The sequence below is a fragment of the Natator depressus genome, chromosome 7 (assembly GCF_965152275.1).
Source record: "Natator depressus isolate rNatDep1 chromosome 7, rNatDep2.hap1, whole genome shotgun sequence".
NCBI classification, from domain to species: Eukaryota; Metazoa; Chordata; order Testudines; family Cheloniidae; genus Natator; species Natator depressus.
In genome coordinates, this window is record NC_134240.1 from 117,528,951 (window position 1) to 117,554,432 (window position 25,482).

At 45.7% G+C, this 25,482-nt stretch overlaps 1 protein-coding gene across 1 annotated transcript in view; it reads right to left on the bottom strand.

Moving 5' to 3' along the window:
- The window catches only part of LOC141991181 (VPS10 domain-containing receptor SorCS3-like), a 468,227-nt gene that overhangs the window by 214,114 nt on the left and 228,631 nt on the right, over nucleotides 1–25,482 (bottom strand). The gene's annotated exons all lie outside the window — the stretch shown is intronic.

The following is a 25,482-nucleotide window of genomic DNA, read 5'->3' on the forward strand; positions in this document are numbered from 1 at the left end:
TCCCAGGATCCTCCTTCTTCCCTTTTTTAAAGATTGGCACTACATTAGCCTTTTTCCAGTCATCCGGGACTTCCCCCGTTCCCCCGTTGAGCTCCCTCCTGCCCAGACACAGCCCCTAGCTACACCTTTCCCTGCACCTTGAGCTCCCTCCTGCCCAGACACAGCCCCTAGCTACCCCATCCCTGCACCTTGAGCTCCCTCCTGCCCGGACACAGCCCCTAGCTACACCTTTCCCTGCACCTTGAGCTCCCTCCTGCCCGGACACAGCCCCTAGCTACCCCATCCCTGCACCTTGAGCTCCCTCCTGCCCGGACACAGCCCCTAGCTACACCTTTTCCTGCACCTTGAGCTCCCTCTTTCCCGGACACAGCCCCTAGCTACCCCGTCCCTGCACCCTATGCGGTTTTCAGACTTTTTGAGCTGAGTCCCCCCTTTGAGTTACATTTTTTGGTTGCGTCCCCCCACAACCCAGACAGGTTGGGTGGCCTGCTGACGTATGTCAGGGCGTGAAGGTGGCACTTCCTCTCTGGACCCTGCCTGCCCTTAGCCCCCCAAAATAGAAGTCAAACTACACCTATGCCCAACGGCCTCACTCCTGGCCCATTGCCCCGAGTCCCCCCGTCCCGGCCAGACCCCGGAGTTTTTATAGCATGTTGAGGGGGGGTCTCAGAAGGAAAAAGCTTGAGACCCCCCAATGTAAATAATGCCTGAACTGTGCTAATGCATCTCCTGGTTTGTTGGTTCAAAGCAGAAACTCTGACGAGGCTGGCAAATAACCAAAATGACTGCCAGATTCTGCGCACCAAGGTAATGTCCATTGTTGAAAACCTGGAGTCCCTGTGGGACCCACAGAAAACACTGGCGTTTTCTTCAGCTGCTGCCAACACGTTTGCCTATAGAGATGTTTACCGGACCCTGACAACCAAAATCTCTGCTGAACTGAGCACAAAAGCTACAGGAGAAACATAGGGTGAGAAAACCCAGCTGTTTCCAGAAATCCCTCCAACCCCAGAACACCAGAGAATCAAAAAAGCATTCAAAACTTTCATCACAAGACTCAGCGAGGAATAGGAGTCTACTGTGGCCCGTAATTGGAATCCCGAAGTGTTTGGTGCCAAAGATTGTTTTTGGAATGTCATCCAAGTATGGCACCCCTTCCTCCAGGTGATTTTTTCAGCAGACTACGACCGTTATGCCAGATTGCTTCAACCAGTTGCCAGTAAAAATGAAATTTCAACTCAGAAAGGGGGATTTGCTATTTACATGAACACGCCTAACCCTGACGATTAGAGCCCTGCGTGGATACAAATTTATATCCACGGATAGAAATCTGTATCTGTTGAACCGCAGGGCTCTCCCGGGAACCGCAGCAGTGAAAGGAGCAGAACATGGGGCCGCTGCTCCCAGGAGCCTGTGCCCCAGGCCGGCAGCTCCTCCTGTGCGGCTGTACCGCCCCCAGCCCCGTCCCCTGCCCCGGTTGCTCGTTATCGAAGATATCGGAGTTGAAAACGAGAGGTGTGGCCTCCCATTCCATCCGATCCCTCCCCAAGGTTGCGGCACTGAGTCTGTGGGATTGCATACCTGCTCAGAAGCATCAGTCCATAAACACAGGCTCATGACGTTACTGCAGGCACTCAGGAACTGATGGGCCAGGAGAAAGCCAGCTGGCATCACTGCTCTCTGCTTCTGAATTTGCTATAGCCTGGCCCAGTTCACACATCACAACCCTAGGGAGGCAACCAGTGCTATTTTCCTAGCTGACTCTTCGTGTGGTGGTGCCACATGGAGTGGAAAAGAAGTTGCTTTTTGCTGACAAAAACCCAAGCCAAGCATAAGATTGATGCCTTTCTTCATTTTATTTTTCTTCCACTGGGAAATGTGGCGGCTTTCCGCACCTCCTGCTGTTTAACTGGAAATCTTACTGATTAATTACTTACAGTACAGTAATGCCTAATATTTCCCAGTCAAGAATCAGGGCCCCATTTGGTAGGCACTGTACAGACAAGTAACACGCCATCCCTCACTCATAGAGCTCACGGGCTAAGCGGATGGAACTGATCAAAGGAGTAGGAATGGATTAGGAGGAGAAGGTAACGACTGAAATAAAACAAACAGAGGATGGCAGAAAAGCAGACGATCTAGCTCGCCATTTGCCTACCTGGAGCCGGAGGGGAGTGATCTGGAGGGGTGACAGTAGAGAGAAGTCTGAAGGGAGGTGGCAGCTTTAAAAATTGTGAAGTGGTGTTTCCCCCCATGCAGAGGGGATGACATGGGGGAAAGTGCCATGATGGTGGAAGGAGGAGAAGACAGGCAAGCAAAGGGGACTGGCACTAGACCAGGTCAGGAAATATTTTTCCCCGTGTGAAAAATATTGATGAAAATGAAAGTGTCTTTGTTTTCCTCCATGTGAAAATCTCCATTTTGATGGAAAACGTCTGAGCAGCTTTCACTGGCCTCGTTGGCAGAGTGAAGGCAGGGGGAGGTGAGTGAGGTAGCTCGGTAGGTTCGCAGATCTGAGAGCCAGGTTAGGCGAAAGGGTGAAGGCCTTATAGGCAAAGACAAAAATGTGGTGGAGGAAGGGGAGCCTCTGGAGGCACATAAAGGGATAAGGAGGGTCATGGGGTCAGATTCCCTTAACTCCCTCTATAAACACAACCCGTTTCTGGATATATTCCTCCCTGCTACTCCCAAGGGCACGGAGCCCACCAAACCTACCTGGCATAGGGGCAGATTAGGGGGAGTGGGGCGGAAGGAAAGGGTCACAGCGGATCCTGTAAAGCCTCAGTCCCAAGCAAATGGTTTTGCAGGAAGTCCCAGATGTCACACCAAGCCCTGGTGTGACGTTCCCCTCTGATGATCTGCTAAGTAACTCCAATCCTCGACTCTGGGAGCTAGCCTTACCCTGCTCTGTGGTGAGAACCCCTGTACGGGGAGACTTTGGCAAACCAGTAAAGTGCCAGAAACCACTATGGCTTATTGCTAAAAGCAGCCAAGTCAGCAAGCTGTAAATTGGCCATTCAGCAGTCTCAATTTAACCAAGGCAGGAGGGGAGGGGGGTCTTTGGGTGCCACAGAGAGGGCAGCTTGACCCCACATCCTTCCTGATAAGAATTGTGTTGAAGCTGCTGATACATGCATCTTAGAAGAGCAGGATGTGCCCCAGGAATGTCTATTGGGGCCTCAAGGCTGCAGACTCTGGAAAAACCCACACCTGGTTAATCAATAATCAGAAGAAAGCCTCTTGCTTGACCACTGAAACTGCCTGCTTAACAGGTTTTCTTTAGGGGACATGTCATTCTATTACTGATGTATAAATAAGGGGGGAAAGTTTGAGGTTGGGGGGGACTCTGCAGGACTGGACTCTCCCCCTGGATGCAGCTTGTGTTCCCCACCAGCAGAAGGGCTGCCGCTGTGCCACTCGAGAGCCACTCTCAGCTTTGGTAATTGTCAAGGGTTGGGGGTGTTTTACTAACCTGTTGCAGACGTGTGTGTAAGTGCTTGAGACTAAGTAAAGGTTAGCTTTAAGTGAAAGCACTCGTGCGTTGTCCTGTTTGTGCCAGCCATCTATGGTCGGACGGCCGTGTCTCCCCGGATTTATTTCCTGACATCGCCTCGCACAGAGTAAAAGTCACCGAGAGCTTTGGGTTGAAAGAACCCCGGGTAACACTCCCACTCCTGGGTTGTTCACACACAGCCTCTAGCATGTAAACTGCTTCTTGGGTTGCGCACCTGAATGACGCTAGCCAGTATCTCCGGTCCCAGACACAACCCCAGGAACCTCCGTCCTGCAGCGTCCAGTTGCGCCCGTTTCTCCTGGCTCTATCCATGCATCACTTGAAAAATTATCTCTCTCCTCCTCTGGATGCAGTAACGTCCGTTTGTGTACAGAGGAGCGGGGCATTTCAAGACAGATGGTGCTCACGGAGCTCTGACTAGTGCAAAAAGAAACCAAGCAGGTTTCTAAGTCCTGGAAAGGTTCTTCTCTGAGATCCAAACCAGGATTTTGGAACAAAATCAAATAGAGCCTGCCCCCAACACATCCATCTCAGGTATTCCAGGAGACCCAATGCATGCTGGGATAGAGCATTTTCGAACATTAAAAGGCTGATAATAGCCGTGCTGATGTAAAACGACTGCAGCTGCATCTTAAAAAGGTGGCAGGCGCACAGGTGAGGTGGAAGGGGAATAGCTTGTGCATCAATTGCTCAGTAACAACTCTTTAAGACACACTGCCCCTTTATTAATATTGCTGTAGCTATCAATTTAACTCCGAGAGGACCCCGCTGAGATCCAGGAGCCAGTGTGCTAGACTCTGTTTATACAAATGGTAAGACACATTCCCCACCCCGACACACAAAGCTCTGTCTGCACTTGAAAGAGGGGGAACTGAGGCACAGAGACTAAGCAAATTGCTCAAGGTCATACAGGAAGCCTGTGTCAGAGATAGGGGACATAGTCCAGACCTCCTGAATCTCAGTCCAGTTCCTTATCCTCCCAGGCCATCCTTCCTCCCTTATGCTGCAGTCTTTGCTACACTCTGAACTTTTAGTTAATTCCAGGAGGCCATCTAGCAAGAGTGAATGTGTTTCGTTAAAGATGAGAATTTTCCGTATGAACAATACTGAGTTTCTTTGGTTTATTGCATTGTTTCTGAAAAAGAATTAAATAGAAAGATGGTTTTGGGGGGTTGTTGTTTTTTTAAGAAACATAATTGTGCCCTAGTGTATTAATTTCAATCTCCAGAAATCTAGGGCACAACAGCGCTCAAATCCCCCAAGGACCGACATCCCTGTTCCCAGAGCCACTCTCCCCCCTCGTCCTCTCCAGTCTGCTATTTTTCCCTCCTTTTTAATAACAGAACATGCTGACTCGTTATTATTGATTGATTACTCTGCTGACTGCAAAGCACCACTTCCCCTCCTGGTTAATTCAAAACTACCTCATTTTTCAGACTTCATAAATTAATACAGTATTGGAGCTGAAGCAGTAAAGGAGAAAGCTGCATTTCAGGGGGAAACAGAAGGTGGGGGAGGAAATCTTCTAAACCTGCCCTGCATTAAGAATCTGCCTCTGAGTTAGACCCCACTGATAAGCTGGGTAATAAAGCACAGCCACACTGGTATTTACTGGCATTTCAGCTTTGTCACTGTAACCAGGATAACTCTTAAGCCTCAATCAAGGCAGCGCTGGCCCATCCCAATCATCAAAGCAACAGCCAGACTAAGTGTCAAGTTGCAGCTTTCTTGACTCCTGCAACAAATGTGGGAAGTTTCTCCAAGAGCTTTATGAACCATATGCCTCTCATCATCACACTTTGTGTTGTTATGCATCAGAGGCAGAGGGGTTAAAGTGTTTCTCCTGGAACAGAGCCGGAGGCATTAGGTGTATGGGTCAAGGTGGCCACCTGGGGTGGTATTAATGCGCCATCAAAAGCTGGGCTGGAATCAACACATTTGAATGGAAAACCCTACGGAGACAACGGGAACCCCAAGGAACGAAGATTAACACCTAGGTGCAGATGGGAAAGAGAGCTCTGTGTGACTCGAAAGCTTGCTTCTCTCCCTCACCGAAGTGGGTCCAATAAAAGAGATCACCTCACCTGCTTTGTCTCTCTACCTAGCTGCAGAGCCAGCGGAATGTGTGGACGCAGCAGGGCTGTGCCTGGAGAACAGTGATGCAAGATGTCGGGGGCTGCATTATGAACTGGACTCCCAGAGCTGTCACCTGGGGCTCAGAGGCAAAGGGACAGAGAAAGAGAGAGCCAAGGATGGATTCGAGAGCAGACCGGCTTGGTGGAGTCCTGGCTTCGGCCCCAATGAATGGTCTTAGCCTTTGCTTCACTGCGCTACCCTAAGGGCTTCCCAGTGCTGCATTCCAGTCGGCCATTTGTTTTTGAAGAGGCTGCTTGGTATCACTGCAGATATTTACTGAAGAGCTCTGCACCTTGAAGGAGGGAAAAGGTCTCTTGAAGGAGTCTGGCTTGGCTGGACTAGCTGCAGGGAACCATGGACAGAGACAGGGCCTGCTGAAGCCCAAAGGCCCTGTTTTTAAGTGGTGGAGGCCACGGGTCTACCTTGCAGAACAGTGGGAATCCTTGGGGTCTAGCACAATCGGGTACTCCCAGGAGACTGGTAAAAGGCCAGGGCACAAACCAGACCAAGTCATTTGACCTGGGCTCTGAGACTCAGTGCCATGGGATTTTTATTGCAGTGTGGACGTATCACCAGAGTCCGATAAACAAGAAAGGATGTCTGACCAGGGCTGCCAGGAATATGTAGCACAGTTGCCCTGGACACAATGGCTGCAACAGCTCCAAAATCAGAGAGAGAAACCCAGCACACCCAGGGCCCAGCACAGCTCCGACGGGCAGCCCTGCGTGGCAGCATGAAGGTGGGGGTCCTGAGGCCAAAGTGCAAGCCTTGCAGCTGTCTTGGTCAGACCCATCCCCGTGGCCCCTCTGGGGGCTGGCCACTCCCAAGACTCCACCTGCTGCGGCTACCACCGGCCCCCTTGCCAGCACCAGGCTGCTTCCCAGCCCAGCTCTTGGCCTTTCAGTCCCAGCTGCCAAGCTCCCCAGCCTTTCCTCCACTGCCAGCTCTGAGCCAGGGGCCCTCTGATCTTTAGCCGTTCTTCCCTGGCCTGAGCTGGAGGGATTCTGGTGCCTTTGACTGGCTGGTAACACAGTGCTCAGCAATGAGCCGATGATTTGCTGACAATAAATACCTACCTCACAAGAGTGTAGAGAGGATGAAAATCCCTGAATGACTATGAAGTGCTTCAATGCGACAGTCACAAATGCAGTATAATTAGCTATCTAGAACACAACAGCAAGAACCATCACTCTCCTCTGCCTCTCCGACCCAGGGGTGACCCATTTGTGGTTGGCTATCACGAGCTGTCCCACTGATGTCAAGTTACTTGGGTGTGTAAGTGGTTGCAGGATTGGGCCCTAAACCATGCTCCTCTGCACTTGGAGCGAAATCCACCCCTGTGCACCACTCACACCCTCAAAACAGCTCACCAGGTATTTAATTTTTGCTGCTAAACGGGTGATTCTTTTGCATCCAGCGCTCCCGGTGCGTTTCAGTGTCGCCTGCAACTTTGCCAACCTCTCGCACTTCCCAGGGAGCTGCCGGTTTTCCGCTCTCATTTGGGTTTGATCTTTATTGGATTATTTTTATTTCCTTCGGCATTTTTTGCACAGAAAGAAAATTCTGTGGAAGAGGCGAGAGTTGTGTGTAAAACAGAAGGAGGGAGCAAATCTCTGTAACCTTGCAGAGTGCAAGCTGACACAGAGGGAGCATAAATGTGTCTCACCTGTGCCATTTATTACAGGAATAGATACATTTCCAATCACCATTTTAGAGGTTGGCTCTACATTTGATTCCCTCTTTCAAGAGGAATCAAATGGAAGAAAACAGAAAGAAAGGAACAGGTATAGGAAGATGTAGACAGAGCAGAGAGGCAGGGTGGCCCAGTGGCTTGGGACTCAGAAGACCTGGGTTCTATTCTTGCTTCTGATCTATTGTGTCACTTCACCTCTTCTTTGTGCGTCTTTTCCTCCACCCTTTGACTGTCTTGTCTACTTGGTCTGTCAGCTCTTTGGGGCAGGGAATGTCTCTTGCTACGTGTTTGTACAGCACAGTAGGGCTCTGATTGCAGGTGGAGCCTCTAGGACCTACTGTGGTGTAAATAATAGTAGAGCTACACAGGTGAGAAGTGACCCTGGTTTTAATGGGACTACTCATGGCCGTTATAGTGCAATTGTATTACTGCATATTGAACCCTGAACAAAAATTCCAGATCCAAACAACTCCAAATGCCGAGATGATGTTTGGATCAGGGCTCTAGCAGGCCTCTGATTTTTATTAACATGTATTGTAAACTGTAGCAGGGGTCTCTGGATCTAAAAGCATGAACTTTTACTGCCTGGGCAGACAGACTTGGATGTGTTAGCTCAAGGCTATAATAGACCCATAAGCTTCAAGGCATGGCTCAACAAGAAGAGGGGGACAGAGCCTCATATTGTAAATCACCTGGCCAGGGAAGCTTATCTTGAACTTCCGAGGTCCACTCAGCTCAAATCTCCACATGGACTACTACATGGCACCCCTGGGGAAGTCCTCACCAGCAATGATACAAACATTGACCTCTAGCTCTAAAAGCATGACCCTATGCTGCCTGAGCTAAAGGATCATCAGCCAAGGCTGCAGCAGGCTCATAACTGCTACCTGGCCCAGCCACAAGACGGGGACAGAAAGCTGCACGGTATCAGCATGGGTTAACATGCACTGATCGTCTGAGCCTTAGGCACATGGGACCCCAGTAACAAGCGAGTGCTGAGAGAATGTGGAATCGGTCAACATTACACTCGGCTGATGCGGTAACTCATGGTGTCGGACACCATCAGGTGGTCAAGGGACATCTACATAGAACACATCACTGGACATTGGCAATACCAGGAGGGATGAGCTGGAATGCCAATGAGAAACTCAGTCAGGAAAGTAACTGAAATACTTTTCTCATGGATTGTATTTTCTAAATGGACAACCAACCTAATTCTCAATCACTGAGGGACAATCTCCACTCATTGATATATTTTGCTTTCCACAACCAAATCACAGTACAACTTTTCATGAGTGATGTACCCGAGTATTTGGATTCTAATATCTAAACTGCATTGTTAAATCTATTCACCTAAATTTGGGTTATTGCTGATTATGCACTATATTTATCTTATGACTTTAAAAAGAAACTTTGTATTTGTGAATAATCTAAGCACTATACCCAGATGTACAGACACTCTTTTCTCAACCTGTGTATTATATCATTTTTCTAACATTAGCTTTAATAAAATTTTACATGCATATCAAATGAAGTACTGAAGTTCAACCTATACAGTTTGTTAAACACACACACAAAAACTACACTGAAAGAATATTAAAGTTGGAAAGTCCAGCCCTCCTTAGGAGTTGGAAAATGCCAGAATTAAGAGCGTTCCTTGCTCCTCGATGTATACCTTTGCATTGGCGCTATTAAAAAGCATTTTATTTGAATGAGATCAGCTCACCACGCGATCCACATTGCTCTGTACAACTGCCCTGTCCTCATCATTATTTACCACTTCACCAATCTTGGCATCACCTAAAAATTTGAATCAGCAGAGATTTTATATTTACTTCCAGATCATTGATAAAAATGTTGATCAGTGTCGGGCCTACTACCAGTCCCTGCAGAACCCCCTAGAAACACTCCCATTCAATGAGGATTCCCCATTGATGACTAGTTTTTGAGAGCTGTCAGTTAGCCATTTCATGTGTGCTTAATTGACACTTCACAGTGCTACTTTTCTTAATCAGAATGTTGTAAAGCATAAGGCAAATACCTTGCAAAAGTCTAAATATAATACATCTACCTTTTAGTGTATTATACTTACCTTTATCAAACAAACTTGTAATCTACTCAAAGAATGAAATCAGGTTTGCTTGACAAGACCTGTTTTCCATAAAACCATGTTGATTGGCATTGATTATATTCCTATCCTTAAATTCTTTAGCAATTAAAACCATATCAGCTTTTCCATGATTTTCCCCAGGATTTATATCAGGCTAACTGACCTATAGTTACCTGGATCATCCCGTTTGTCCTTTTTGAATATTGGCACAACATTAGCATTATTCCAGTCTTCTTGAATTTCCCAGTATTCCAAGATTTATTAAAAATGAATATCAGTAGGCCAGAAAACTCCTCAGCCAGCTCTTTTAGGACCCTTGGTGCAAGTTATTCAGGCCTGCTGATTTAAAAATATTTATACATACCAGATGTTTAACATCCTGCATGGTTAAATTACCAGGACCAGATGGGATTCACCCAAGAGTACTGAAGGAACTCAAATGTGAAATTGCAGAACTACTAACTGTGGTATATAACCTATAAGTTAAATCAGCTTCTGTACCAGATGATGGGAGGAGAGCAAATATGACACCATTTTTTAAAAAAAGGCTTCAGAGTTTATCCTGGCAATTACGGGCCAGTAAGCATAACTTCAGTGCCATGCAAATTGGTTGAAATTATAATAAAGAACAAAATTATCAGACACATAGAAGAACACGATTAGTTGGGGAAGAGTCAACATGGTTTTTGTAAAGGGAAATCATGCCTCACCAATCTACTAGAATTCTTTGAGGGGGTCAACAAACATGTGGATAAGGGTGATCCAGTGGATATAATGTACTTAGACTTTCAGAAAGCCTTTGACAAGGTCCCTCACCAAAGGCTCTTAAGCAAAGTAAGCCATCATGGGATAAGAGGGAAGGTCATCTCATGGGTCAGTAACTGGTTAAAGACAAGAAACAAAGGATTACAAAATGATCAGTTTTTAGAATGGAGAGAGGTAAACAGTGGTGTCCCCCAATTGTCTTTACTGGAACCAGAGTTGTTCAACATATTCATAAATGATCTGGAAAAAGGGGTAGACAGTGAAGTGGCAAAATTTGCAGACAATACAAAATTACTCAAGATAGTGAAGTTCAAAGCAGACTGTGAAGAGTTACAAAGGGATCTCACAAAACTAGGTGACTGGGCAAAAAAATGTCAGATGAAATTCAATGTTGATAAATACAAAGTAATGCACATTGGAAAACATAATCCCAACTATACATACAAAATGATGGGGTCTAAATTAGCTGTTACCACTCAAGAAAGAGATCTTGAAGTCATTTAGATAGTTTCTCTGAAAACATCCACTCAATGTGCAGCAGCAGTCAAAAAAGCTAACAGTGTGAGGAACCATTAGAAAAGAGATAGATAACAAGGCAGAAAATACCATAATGCCTCCATATAAATCCATGGCATGCCCACATCTTGAATACTGTATGCAGATCTGGTCACCCCATCTCAAAAAAAGAGATATATTGGAATTGGAAAAGGTACAGAAAAGGGAAACTAAAATGAGTAGGAGCATGGAACAGCTTCTATATGAGGAGAGATTAAAAAGACTCAGTTTTTTCATCTTGGAAAAGAAACAACTAAAAGGGGATGTGATAGAGGTCTATAAAATCATGAGTAGTGTAGAGAAAGTGAATAAGGAAATGTTATTTACTCCTTCACATAAGAATTAGGGGTCACCAAATGAAATTAATAGGCAGCAGGTTTAAAACACACAAAAGGAAGTATTTCTTCACACAACGCACAGTCAACCTGTGGAACTCTTTGCCAAGGGACGTAGTGAAGGCCAAAACTATAACAGGGTTCAAAAAAGAACTAGATAAATTCATGGAGGATAGGTCCATCAATGGCTATTAGCCAGGATGGGCAAGGGTGCAACACCATGTGGACACATGTGGACTGAGGGCTTGTCTCCACTACCAGGGAGATCCACACTGTTGCAATCGATGCAGCAGGGATCGATTTAGCAGGTCTAGTGAAGACCCGCTAGATCGATGGCAGAGCACTCTCCGGTCAACCCTGGTACTCTAGCTCTCCGATAAGAGTAAGAGAAGGTGACCGGAGAGCGTCTCCCGTCGTCTCAGCGCAGTGAAGACACCCGGGTAAGTTGACCTAAGCTACGTCGACTCCAGCTAAGTTATTCACATAGCTGGAGTAGCGTAACTTAGGTTGACTTACCCTGGTAATGAAAACAAGCCCTGCGCGTCCCTAGCCTCTGTTTGCCAGAAGCTGGGAGTGGGCGACAGGGGATGGATCACTCGATGATTCCCTGTTCTGTCCATTCCCTCTGGGGCACCTGGCATTGGCCACTGTCATCAGACAGGATACTGGGCTAAATGGACCATTGTTCTGACCCAGTGTGGCCGTTCTTATGTTCTTGAATAGCGTACAGTAAATCAGGTCTGGTGCACACTCTGAACAAAGAGGATCAGAAAAAAATATTGAATAGCTGCTCATTCAGTGAGCACCCCCATCCTGTGCACTGAATGAGGCAGGGGTCCTGTGGAAAAAATAGTATGTGATCATGTAATTAAAAATGATCATAATACATATGCACAAGGAGGCTGAATTAAGGTTGTACCAACAACCTTAATTCTGGATTTTCCTAACTATCGAGGGTTGCAACCATAAATGTTCTTTTAATGTAATTTTGTGGATGTACTCGCAAATACACACACTTCTTCTCTCTCTCTCTCTAGAGATAGATAGATAGATAGATAGATAGATAGGTAGATAGACAGATAGATAGATATGAGAGAGAGACACACACACAAGATAATTAACAAAACTTTCACATATGGCACCATGTAAAAGGGAGATGATTATATATATATATATATATATATATATATATATATATATATATATATATATGCTTTTTCAACTCCCGCTTTTACATGGTGTCATATGTTAATTATGTTTAAAAATAAATACAGAAGAGATAAGTGACTGACTTATTTAACACTGTTCTTTCAAAGAAAGATGCTATGAGAATCTGTGTTTTTCCATGTTTAATGTACACCAAGTAATACCTCACTCTGGCACCTCTCTCAGCTCTGGGGTTACAATGACCAGTTTGGAGAGGATGGAAATTTGGGGTTAAGGTGTAACATTAACTTGGGTCCCAATCCTGCGCTGAGAGCTGTGTGAGTGGTGCCCAGTCAGGTGTATAGGATGATTGAAGCCAAAGCAGGACCTCTCAGGGGCAGGGATCCACCTTCACAGCTCTCAGTGCAGGATCAGGGAGTAAATGGCAATAAAATTAAAATCTGCCTCAGATACAGAAAGGATGCCAGAGATCACAAATCAAGGAGGTGCCCAGAAACCACAGCGATGGAATAAAATAGAACAGATGAGACAATAGAAAAACAGATGTTATTTAAATAATAATAAACAGTGCTTAGCATTTCTAACATATTATTCTTACTTATTTATTAGTTGTGTATGCCTTCCAGCCAAGGATCTCAAAAAAGCTTTACAATCATTAATGAATTTAATCTCCAAGGCTTAATTTACACACAAAAAAATGTTTAAAGCATTCATTAATATAACATAATAATAAAAACAAAGCGATTTAAGGCATACCAAAAATAAATCCATATTTTAAGAGAGAGTTCTAATAATTTTACTGCTTTGTTTTTGCACAGCAGCTTCCACATGAGGGTCTCAAAGCATTTTACAAACTCTAAAGAATTAAGGCTACCAACATCCTGGTCAGACAGAGAAGTTATATCTCCTGTTTCTAGAGGGTCAAACTGAGGCAGAGAGAGTGACGGTCCAGATCAGAAAGGGATTTAGGTACCTAACTTCCCTGTGAGGATCTGGGCTGAAAATGACTTGCCCAAGCTCACAAAGCAAGAGGCTGAGAAGAGAACTCAGGAGTCCTGGATTCCTTCCAGTTTCCTGCTCCAGCTACTACTTTACAATTACTTTGCCAAAGAGCCTCAGGGCCTCATTCCTCAAGCATATAAGACCAGGTTTACACTAAATCATTAGGTGAACCCAACTATATCGCTCAGTGGTGTGAAAAATCCACCCCCCTGAGTGACATAATTAAGCCAACCTAACCCCGGATGACACAGTGCAAGTTTGACGGAACCTACTCATATGAGTAAAGTGACCTACTCCTATGGGGACCTACTCATGTGAGTAAAGCAAGTCTTAAGCTTAAGTGTTTGCAGGGTTGGCCCTTAAGAGACCTTGAAGAAAGAAGGATGTTCTTGTGGTTAAGGCCCAACATACCTAAATTTAATCCCCAGCTCTGCCACAGACTCCTTATGTGACTTGGGGCACGTCACCTTGTTTCTCTTTCCTCAGTTCCCCATCTGTAAAGGGCGGGTAACACCGCTTCCTTCCTCCCGATCTTGGGGCTTGTCTTAACAAAGAATTAGTGTGAGGCAAGCTGGGGTGTAAAACGACTCTGCACCAGCCTGTCATGCACTACCTGGCTGGGGGGGCCTTGCTGCCGCGTACTAAAGCTTCCATGGTGTACTTTGATCCAACCTGCTTTGAGACGGGAGTAGGGCAATACGCACTGGGGAACTTTTTGTGCATGGCAGCAGGATCCATTCAGACAACACACAAGGGGGCCCTGATCACAGTCAGGGCTTCTGGCGTTGCACTCAGCTGACCGTATTAAGGCTACAATTTCAATCCTACAACAAAGGACAGACTCTCCCCATTGGAGGCTTTTACTGGAGACGCACTTTTTTCAGAGCACTGCCGCACGAAGGAACATTCCAAGGGGCGTAATGGATGCAGCAAAGGAGTGCACAGAGGGAGGACCACAACTCAATTTGGATCCCAGGTAATGTAACCTCCCTGCACACCCACAGGCCAGTCAGTAAATATATTTCACTTGGCCAAAGGAAAAGATTAGAAATAAAAGACAGTGAAAGAAATGGTTCTATTATTTCTTCCCTGTAGCTCCAACTTACCCATTGCCTTTGTGTTATAAATACGTTCTCTTCAAGATCACAACAGCGCGTCAGTCACGGCACACACACAGTTCATCACAGTGTCAATATAGTAAGGAAAAAGGGTCCAAGGAAACCTCCCATCTGCCAAATGGTTTTAGGACTCTGCAGAGCTCAGCTCTCCACCAACTGCTCAGGAAGCAAACATCAGAAAAACGAACAGGTCACACATGACTAATGGGCGCGCTGGCAGGGGATGGCAGCAAACCTCGGGCTGGGTTAGTGAGCACAGAACCCGCATTTGGAACCACAGCCTCGGCATCCTATCGACCAGCTAGGACGCTGGGGGCAGGGGGAGAGGAAATAAGGCAGCCCATGGAATTTCCACTGGGGATGGAGTGGGGGAACAGAGCCAAGATTCAAAAGCAAAAGTGTGATGCTGTTATTTATTATTTGTATGGCAGTCACACCTAGATGCTCCAGTCAGCGATCCAGAATCCATGGCGCTAGGGGCTGTACATGCACCAACAGAAAGATGGGGCCTTCTCCAAAGAGCTTACGATGTAAGAATGTAATGAGCAATAAAACTGAGGTCCAGCTCTCCGCCATTCAAGGTCTCCTGCCACTGCTAAAAGAGGAGAGTTGTTAGCCCTGGACAAATCCCAGTTGGGTACCTATTTATTCTACCTCCCTAAATTTCTTTCTGAAGTTTTCATCACATACAGTAACAGTATTCTGCTTCACTGATTACCCTGAACTGCTGTATTCAATGTTGTTGTGTGCTAGCTGTTAAAAAACATACCTTATTCCACCCGAGAGGGCTGCTTTTCAGTGGTGGGTTAAAAAAATATAGCCCACGGGCTTTTAGCCAGTGATAACTTTCTGGGCTTCTGTCTTCCTAAATACAAGTGAACATTTCGAGGTCTGATAAGATGGGGCTGTGGGACCCAGACATTTACAGGGGCAGGAGAGAGGTTCTCTCTTCCTCTACTGCCCCAGTGCTGTGGGTTACTTTGCTAGAGAGGCTTAGTATCACTCTCTCACACACTGGAGTTCTGTTATAAGAATCACTTTGGGACAACCCTCATTTTGATCATTGTGGCTGAATACTTTCTGCAGGTGAAATTCCCCTGGGTGCTGTCCAAGGCCTATGTGCCACTTAAATCCTCAGGACAGAGCTAAGAGCTGTGTCCAACTGAAACTGCCAGGAGCATTCAAGGAGGCAGAATCTAGTTACCAAAGTGGAATCCAGCCACAACACTAGGATTATCACCCCCACTTTTAATAGGACGCAGTGGAATATTAAATGGCCCTGAGTAATCAAGACCTCAGGTTTATTCACTTTTTATCTGAACAATATCTATGGTTGGTTTGTTTTTTACTGTTTTCTCCTTCTATCCAATCTCATCTGAAGCCCAAGGGTCAGTGCTGGTGGAAAGTTTTCCATCTCAGCTTTTTCAGTGGAAAACTGGGTTTTCAGCTAAAGGAAATCCCTCACGAGAACGGTCCGCTTTCCAAGGGAAATGTTATTTTGTTGAAAAAAGGAACACTTGAAAAGCCAAAGTATTCTGATTCAAAATGGCACCAGGATGCCTTATGGGAGCTGTAGTTCAGGTACCTTAGGCTCCAACTCTCCCTGTGAGCTGGGTTTTCTGGACAGACTATATCTCCCATAATGCACCACAATGAGGAACTCCTCTGATGTACTCCTTGCACCAAGAGGGGTGAAAGCCAAGAGCTCAATGATCCCTCCAGTGCCAATCACTAAGGATGCCTATTAGGGGTTACATTGCCACACAGCCCCAAGGGATTCACTAGCTACAACTCAAGCAATTTATTGTAATGTTTCTTGCAGTCCATCCCTCCTTCTATGCCCATCCACATAACAACGGTGTTTGAATCCCTCCATTCCTTCCTTGTGCATGTTCTCACTTACACATAAATGCTTCTCAATACTCAGCCTTACAACAGTCTCTAACACTAGCTGTAGATCCCCACACAAGGAAAATCCCTGCAAGCTGCCAAAAATGCCTGGTTAAAAAAACAAACAAAACAAGTACAATTTTTATTTGGAAACAGATGATTGAATTCTAAACTCCACAACAATTCTGCCCCAGCACAGACCAATTCATCCCGCTTCCCGCACCACTCACCACAACCCAGTCATGTCTACTTTCCAACAACAATTGCCCCAGCCACAAACCCCCTGCACCCCAGCCCTTGATTCTGCCACACACATCCATGCACATAAAAGAGCGGGTGGCATAAAGTGATGGAACCCCACTGAAGTCATCAGAGCTATTCCAGTTTACTCCAGCTAAGGATCTGGCCCTAAGTCTCATGCTCAGATGCAACAGTGTCAAGGTCCGTAACACAGCTGACAATTTCCCCCCCGTGCATTGCATTAGAAAGAGCAAACAACTGCAACCCCTGTTCCCACAACTGCAGTAATTATCCGCCTATAATAACGCGTAACTACAGCCCAGAATCCATCACACACAAAAAAAGAAAAGGAGTACTTGTGGCACCTTAGAGACTAACAAATTTATTTGAGCATAAGCTTTCATGAGCTACAGTAGCTCATGAAAGCTTATGCTCAAATAAATTTGTTAGTCTCTTAAGGTGCCACAAGTACTCCTTTTCTTTTTGTGAATACAGACTAACATGGCTGCTACTCTGAAATCACACAAAAAAAGATCAACAGAGAACTGGCATTCCTGCTGCCCATCAGGGAATACCTGCAGAGCACCCAGCAACCTTATCCCCACAGATGTGCCCATGGAACAGAAAATCCAAGGAAGGCAATGCCTATTTGAGGGAAAACCTTTGGTTTTTCACAGTGCGGGCCTGTGTTTCCTTTGAATCATATTCATCTGCAGCAAAGGCTTCTGTGAGATAACTCTCGAGTCTTTTGGAAAATTATCAGAGAGTCATAAGGCCCATTTCAACCTGTATGTAATTGATGCTGAGCCAGGTGCCTCCTATTGTGGGCTCTCCTGCAAATAACGGGGTGGGTGTACATACTGGAGTGAAGGATGTGTCCTAGAATATGCTCTGCTAATTACAGCCTCTTAACGGGGGTGGAAATCTCACAGCAACAGGCACTTTGGCTTCCCATCATGACTGGAAATAATAATTATGTAAGAAAACCATAGCTACTGAGGACTTCACAGCTGTCCATGGGCTGCGCATCACGACCACCTGGAATTCCGCGGTGACAAAGGGAACAGATCTCATTGCAAATGCACAGGACGCGACCACTTGAGCAAACGGAGAAATCACCTGAGTTCCGACCAATACAGGGACTATGATACAACAGCCAAGCAGTTCTGACTCCAGCCAGGGGAGGGCAGCGGTGCATGCATACCAGCCAATTGTTGATATCATTTCTCAGCTTCAAAGCACCATGAAAACATGTATCAATCCATCCCCACAACTCCTCCCTAAGCAGGGTAAGTAGCAGTATTCCCACTTCACAGGTGAGGCAAAGAGAGAGTCATTGCTCAAGGTGGGATTAGAATTTAGTAGCTCCTGGTTTCCAGTCCTGCACTCAGACCACTACCTCTACCCTCTAGTTTTATTTAACACTGGCTGGCTGCTCGTCTGTGACACTACTAAGCAATGGTAGGGTGTATTTTCCAAATACCCATTTCAGTTTCTAGAAAACGTCCCCCCCAAAACACTGCCGCATCCCACTCCTTTGAAGTACGAGACACAGCAGCAAGCAGCACTGTGGTCCAGAAGACAGAGCAGGGGACGCATGGATTCTAACCCGATTGCCAATGACTGAGTGTATAGACTTGGGCAAGTCACTTAACCCCTCTGGTGCCTTCGATTTCCGATCTGTAAAACAAAACTGTCCTAAATTTACAGATTGGAAAACTGAGGCATTGTCAACTGTACACTTACCTGAGTGTGCCCAAGATCACACACTCAGGTAAGTGTTTAGTAGACAATGCTCTAAGGCGGTAGTGGATCCAGGGCCTTGGGAAAGTCACTTAACCTCTCTGTGCCTAAGTTTAGGCATCTGTGGATACAATTTAGGTATACAATTACAGAGGGCGCCATTTAGAGATTAACAACAGACAAATGAGTATCTTCTTCTACTTAGAAACACCCTGATACAGCAATCACTGGAAAGCAGCAAATGTGGAGAGTTTAAACAGTTATGGGCCATTGATCAAACACCAGTAAGTTAATTTCCACACTCCCCCAGTAAATTAGGTACAGTAAGGATCACTATTCACCACTTTACCAATGAGGGAAGCTGAGGAGGAGAAGCCAAGTCCTAATTCACAGTGACACTGGGAATTATTTGTCACATTCTGAGTCAAGGTCTACTAGCCATTTAGTGGCTACATTTTGAGTCAATGACAGAGCCAGGAATAGGACTCATGTCTTCTAAGATACATAACTGCTTGATCATTCTTCCCTCACACACCAGCTCCTGCTGGCACCATCCGTTGTACACTTAGGTGTTTAAATACCTTTGAGGATCATAGCCTACCTCCCACTGAAATCAGTGGGCATCAGATGCCTTAATAGCTTTGAGGATCTGGGCCTTACCCACTTGTGTGACCTTGGGCAAGTCATTTTCCCCTCTCTGTGCCTCAGTTTCCCTACCTGCAAAATGGAGATAACGTTATTTACCTACCTTTAAGCTTTACAGATGAAAAATGCTACATGGCTGCAAAGCAGAGTTGGCTGAAATTATCTGACAATTTGAAATTTCTGTACATTTTTTTTGTGATGAAAAATATTCACAATTGTTCAACTGGGTCTAGAAGAAAATGTTACTCTGGGATAATGCAGATCGCAAAGCAGGTAAGAGCTGAAGACAAAACATTCTCAGTCAGGGATCTCCCTAGGGTATGAACTTGCAAAGGACGAGAGGTGAATCCAGAGTCTGACTCTCTTTAGGAAATACTGCAAAACCTTTCTCTTCAGAAAGCCCCTTCCAGCACAAGAATGATGCTCACGACATTGGTACTCCCCTCTACCCCAAAAAACCCAGTCAACCAAAAGCCCCTGAAATGAATCAACCTAAACAAAAGGAAATTAATATGCATATCATAAATATATAATTATATTTACAAATAATTAAAAGCAAAATTCCTACCCCAAGCAGACATTTTACCCCAAAAGGGGAGAAGTGCCAAAGACCCCATGAAGTTCATTAGGGACTTTGCAATTTGTTTTACGTGGAAGGCGCTGAGATGTTATGGTAATGGGTGACAGGATAAAATCCTAGGATAGATAGATAGAATTTTTAAGGGCAGGAAAGACCGTTACACCATGTGGTTTGATCGCCCGTATAGCACAGGCCAGAGAATTCCATCCAATTACTCCCATACTAAGCCCCATAACTTGTGATTGACTAAAGAATGTTTTCCAAAAAAAAAAAAAAGGCATCCAATCTTAATGAATGGATGGATGGATGGATAGAAAGCATAATTGATTATTGCACATAAAGCTCTTAGAGGTTGAAAGACGCCATGTAGTTGCAAAGTATTGCTAATATTAATCATTAGTATGGGAGATAGGGGGAAGCCTGATATTAGGAGACTAGCACCTCCTATGGCCTGTCAGCATAACAGTTCTAGACACTATGGAATAATGCAACTGAATTCAATAACTTGCCATGAACATCACCAAAACTGGGGACAAGAGCTCTGCTTTAAAATAAAAAGAGGGGGTTTGATCTTCTTGCCTTGTACTTTAGTTAAGCCCAGGGATACGTTGCCGATTCAGGTAAATGATGTTTATATACCTGGCATTCAGCAGAATGCATAATTCCTATTTAGCAGTTGAACAGAAGTATTTTTAGGCTTCAAAGGAATCTGACAGGTAATTCCCACTCTAGTTCTACAGGGCAGCCGAGAAGTGATTATCCTTCTCCCTAGTAAATCAATTAGGAATGAATGTAGGTAGCAGGGTTCTCCTCCTCCAAGTAACTATTAATCGTCTAAGCACTAATGAGCAGACAGCATTAGCAGCAGCGTGCAAGCTAATCAATAATCGACAGAAAGTGTGAGCATCAACTCAGGGAGAAACTGATATACACTGTAAAAACATTTCACCTGGGAATGGAGAGAGAGAGAGAGACAGAGAGAGAGTGTGAGTGTTCATGTTGCCCTCTTGTGACAGGTAAACAACGAGGTTGTAAGATTTACATCCAATGCACATGGGAAGCCATTGCCTATAGCTCAAATGGTTAAGGTTGTGTTTTCATATTGCAGTAGTGCCTACTGGCCCCAGTCAGAGACAAGTTCACCGTTGTGCTAGGTATTGTATGAACATTTAACAACAACAAAAATGCTCCCTGCGCAGAAAAAAATACAGTCTAAGTACTTGGGACTGCTTCCTGTAACATACATGGTGCTGTCGTAATCATGAATAAGTTGGAATATGAACAAGAGGCAGCTAGGCAGCTCTCTAACTCCACATTCTACAGGCCATTATCCTCTGATCCCACTGAGGATTACCAAAAGAAACTACACCATCTGCTCAAGAAACTCCCTGAAAAAGCACAGGAACAGATCTGTGCAGACACATGCCTAGAACCCTGACCAGGGGTATTCTGTCTGCTTCCCAAGATCCATAAACCTGGAAATCCTGGACGCCCCATCATCTCAGGCATTGGCACCCTGACAGCAGGATTGTCTGGCTATGTAGACTCCCTCCTCAGGCCCTACGCTACCAGCACTCCCAGCTACCTTCGAGACACCACTGACTTCCTGAGGAAGCTACAATCCATCGGTGATGTTCCAGAAAACACCATCTTGGCCACTACGGATGCAGAAGCCCTCTACACCAACATTCCACACAAAGATGTAGTACAAGCTATCAGGAACAGTATCCCCAATAATGTCAAGGCAAACCTGGTGGCTGAACTTTGTGACTTTGTCCTCACCCACAACTATTTCACATTTGGGGACAATGTATACCTTCAAGTCAGCGGCACTGCTATGGGTATCCTCATGGCCCCACAGTATGCCAACACTTTTATGGCTGACTTAGAACAACGCTTCCTCAGCTCTCATCCCCTAACGCCCCTACTCTACTTGCGCTATATTGATGACATCTTCATCATCTGGACCCATGGAAAAGAAGCCCTTGAGGAATTCCACCATGATTTCAACAATTTCCATCCCACCATCAACCTCAGCCTGGACCAGTGTTTCCCAAACTTGGGACGCCGCTTGTTCAGGGAAAGACCCTGGCGGGCCGGGCCGGTTTGTTTATCTGCCGCATCCACAGGTTCGGCCGATCGCGGCTCCCACTGGCTGTGGTTCGCCGCTGCAAGCCAATGGGGGTGCGGGAAGTGGCGCGGGCTGAGGGATAGACCAATCCACACAAGCGGTCCATTTCCTGGACACTACAGTGCTAATAAGCGATGGTCACATAAACACCACCCTATACCGGAAACCTACTGACCACTATGCTTACCTCCATGCCTCCAGCTTTCATCCAGACCACACCACACGATCCATTGTCTACAGCCAACCTCTACGATACAACCGCATTTGCTCCAACCCCTCAGACAGAGACAAACACCTACAAGATCTCTATCAAGCGTTCTTACAACTACAGTACCCACCTGCTGAAGTGAAAAAACAGACTGACAGAGCCAGAAGAGTACCCAGAAGTCACCTACTACAGGACAGGCCCAACAAAGAAAATAACTGCACGCCACTAGCTGTCACCTTCAGCCCCCAACTAAAACCTCTCCAGTGCATCATCAAAGATCTACAACCTATCCTGAAAAATGATCTCTCACTCTCACAGATCTTGGGAGACAGACCAGTCCTCGCTTACAGACAATGCCCCCAACCAGAAGCAAATACTCTCCAGCAACCACACACCACACAACAAACACACTAACCCAGGAACCTATCCTTGCAACAAAGCCCGATGCCAACTCTGTCCACATATTTATTCAAGTGACACCATCATAGGACCTAATCACATTAGCCGTGCCATCAGGGGCTCGTTCACCTGCACATCTACCAATGAGATATTGGTATGGCCACCATGTGCCAGCAATGCCCCTCTGCCATGTACATTGGCCAAACCGGACGGTCTCTATGCAAAAGAATAAATGGACACAAATCTGACATCAGGAAACATAACATTCAAAAACCAGAAGGAGAACACTTCAACCTCTCTGACCACTCAGTAACAGACTTAAAGGTGGCAATTTTGCAACAGAAAAGCTTCAAAAACAGACTCCAATGAGAAACTGCTGAGCTTGAATTAATATACAAACTGGATACCATTAACTTGGGTTTGAATAGAGACTGGGAGAGGCTGGGTCATTACACATATTGAATCTATTTCCCCATGTTAAGTATCCTCACACCTTCTTGTCAACTGTCTAAATGGGCCATCTTGATTGTTATTACAAAAGTTTTTTTTCTCCTGCTGATAATAGCTCATCTTAATTAATTAGCCTCTTACTACACTTTTTCATGTTCTCTGTCTATATATATCTCTTCTTACTATATGTTCCATTCTATGCATCCGATGAAGTAGCCCACAAAAGCTTATGCTCAAATAAATTTGTTAGTCTCTAAGGTGCCACAAGTACTCCTGTTCTTTTTGCGGATACAGACTAAGACGGCTGCTACTCTGAAACCATACATTCATCTGTCTCTCATTCTTAGACAATGCAAAGGAGAGGGTGGCTCATGGTGACATGATCCTGGGAAATGACAAATCCAAGACAGTCTAATACAGCAACTGAGATTCTCAGAGCACTTTACAAATTCTGTACATAGAAATCACTTTGTCTTCCACTGATGTGGAGAGAATTTGGGGTTGACACAAGGTAGCTGTTTAACCTTGTGCAGCAACAATGCACTACCATTTAGAACAGGATTTAACTGAAACAGCAAAGAGTGAGTGACTGGATGGTGGGGTATAACTGTCACCAAGGACTACCAGGGGTGGCCAACCTGTCGCTCCAGAGCCACAAGCGGCTCTTCAGAGGTTAATACGTGGCTCCTTGTATAGGTGCTGACTCCAAAGTGGAGCTACAGATGCTAACTTTCCAATGCTCACTGCTCAACCCCCTGCTCTGCCCCAGGTCCTGCCACCACTCCACCCCTTCCCCCAAGGCCCCTGTCCCTTCCCCCGAGCCTGCCATGCCCTTGCTCCTTCCCCCTCCCCACCAGAGCCTCCTGCACACTGCAAAACAGCTGACTATGGCAGGCGGAAGGTGCTGATTGGTGGGGCTGCCGGTGGGCGGGAGGCACTGGGGGCTGGAGGGGGGTAGCGGATTGGGGTGCTGCTGACATATTACTGTGGCTCTTTGGCAATGTTCATTGGTAAATTCTGGCTCCTTCTCAGGCTGGCCACCCCTGGACTAAGCTGTAAATCCAGAAGCGTTTCCAAAGTTGTTAGAAAACGGTGTATCCCAAGTCTGTGATTAGCCAATGAGATAACTCTGATGATGTAACACAGTAGATTCTGCTTAATAGCAACCCCAGTATTAACAACTTTTGCTTACTCGCAACATTTTGCCGGCAAATGATCCTGTCCCATGGACTTTGATATTAATGGGATATGGATATTGGCAACAGGCATGCCAGGCTGCCTGTTAACTTTATTAGAAGAGAGGTCCTACCTGTAATCAGTTTGCTGGCTCCAAACATGTGCATCCAAGTACTTCTGTTACATGTCATGGTTTCCAAACATGTTGACCATCCCTCACTGCCAAAGTTAGGGCTCTGGGGGTCCTACATGGGCCAGGCGCTAAGCAAATGCAAGTAGCTGAGAAGTTGGGTGTCTCGAGAGCCGTTGTCTGGTGCATTAAGAATAGTGGTAACATTTCACAGGATCACGCGCTCAGCACAACCCAGGGCGACAAGCAGCAATGTGCTGGCAAGGATGGCTTTTTATATATCAACGCTATCGTCAAATTGTGCGCTGCTGCACTCGGTGTCCCACAGGGGGAGCATCCACTCTAAGGACATACCGCACAGCAGGCTAAGATCTAAAATCGCTCTCCTCGTTACAGTGGACCAATTATGACAGGTTTTGACGGGGCCTTTTTTTCATCTTATTTTTCAACATTGTATCAAGCAAATTGAATAAACAGTCGCTCATCGCTGCGCTGCACTAACACACCTGAAAACACAGGAATCCGCTTCCTGGAAACTGCCAGATAATGGCACCATTTTGCTGGGAAACAAGTGGTTGCTAATAAGCAAAGTGTACTGTGTCTGAAACCTGATATCTTGCTTCAGATCTTCGGTGGGTGACGTTGCTCTGGAAACAGAACGAACTGGAATCAGCTCTCCAGCTTGCTTCATAGAGCCATCGCTTTTAAGGCCAGAAGAGATCATTGTGATCCTCTAGTCTGAGCTTGCTGTATAGCACAGGCCAGAGAATTTCACCCAGTACCAACAGACTGCCTCCATATCAATCCCGTGCACTAGATCTCGCCAACCAGTTTTGAATCAACCTTATCTGATGCTTGTGTGGTTTCAATTACACTCAGTTGAATTAAGTCTCTTAATGAGTCCGGTTGTCATTTTTCTGACTTGCCTTTGGACTCTCAAGAACCTACTCCTCCGAGGACAACAGATGGGACCTTGTGGGGGCAAGCAGTGACAAAAATCTATCCAGCAAAATGCAACCAACTTTATCCCATTTCACTCAGAACATTGACCAGGTGAAGACAATTTTCAGGAGAATTCAGCCTCTGCTTTGGAAAAAAATTAAAAAGCTGCCATATACATATCGGTACGATAGTTCTGGCTGATTGCTATAGAAATGTGCCTGCCATAAAGATTCCAGACAGAGAAATAAACATCAGTCCTGAAACCTCTGTGGCCTGACCAGTGATGGAAAAACAATAGTAAATAATAATAACAACAAAATACAACTCTGGAAAGCTATAGAGAGAGACATGATCAAATGTAATAGTCTCCGAGCCTGCCTAACGTGCCGTACAGATATGAGCATTTAGCTAGAGCAATCTTGGTCTGACTTCCAGGGGCAGCTAAAAGTGCCAGCGCTCTGCTAGTTCCTTGAACCACCACAATGACGACTTCAAATCAAAAAGCACCCAGCAGTCACTCTCGGTCTGTGTTCTGTGAGTCAGCTGCAGCTCT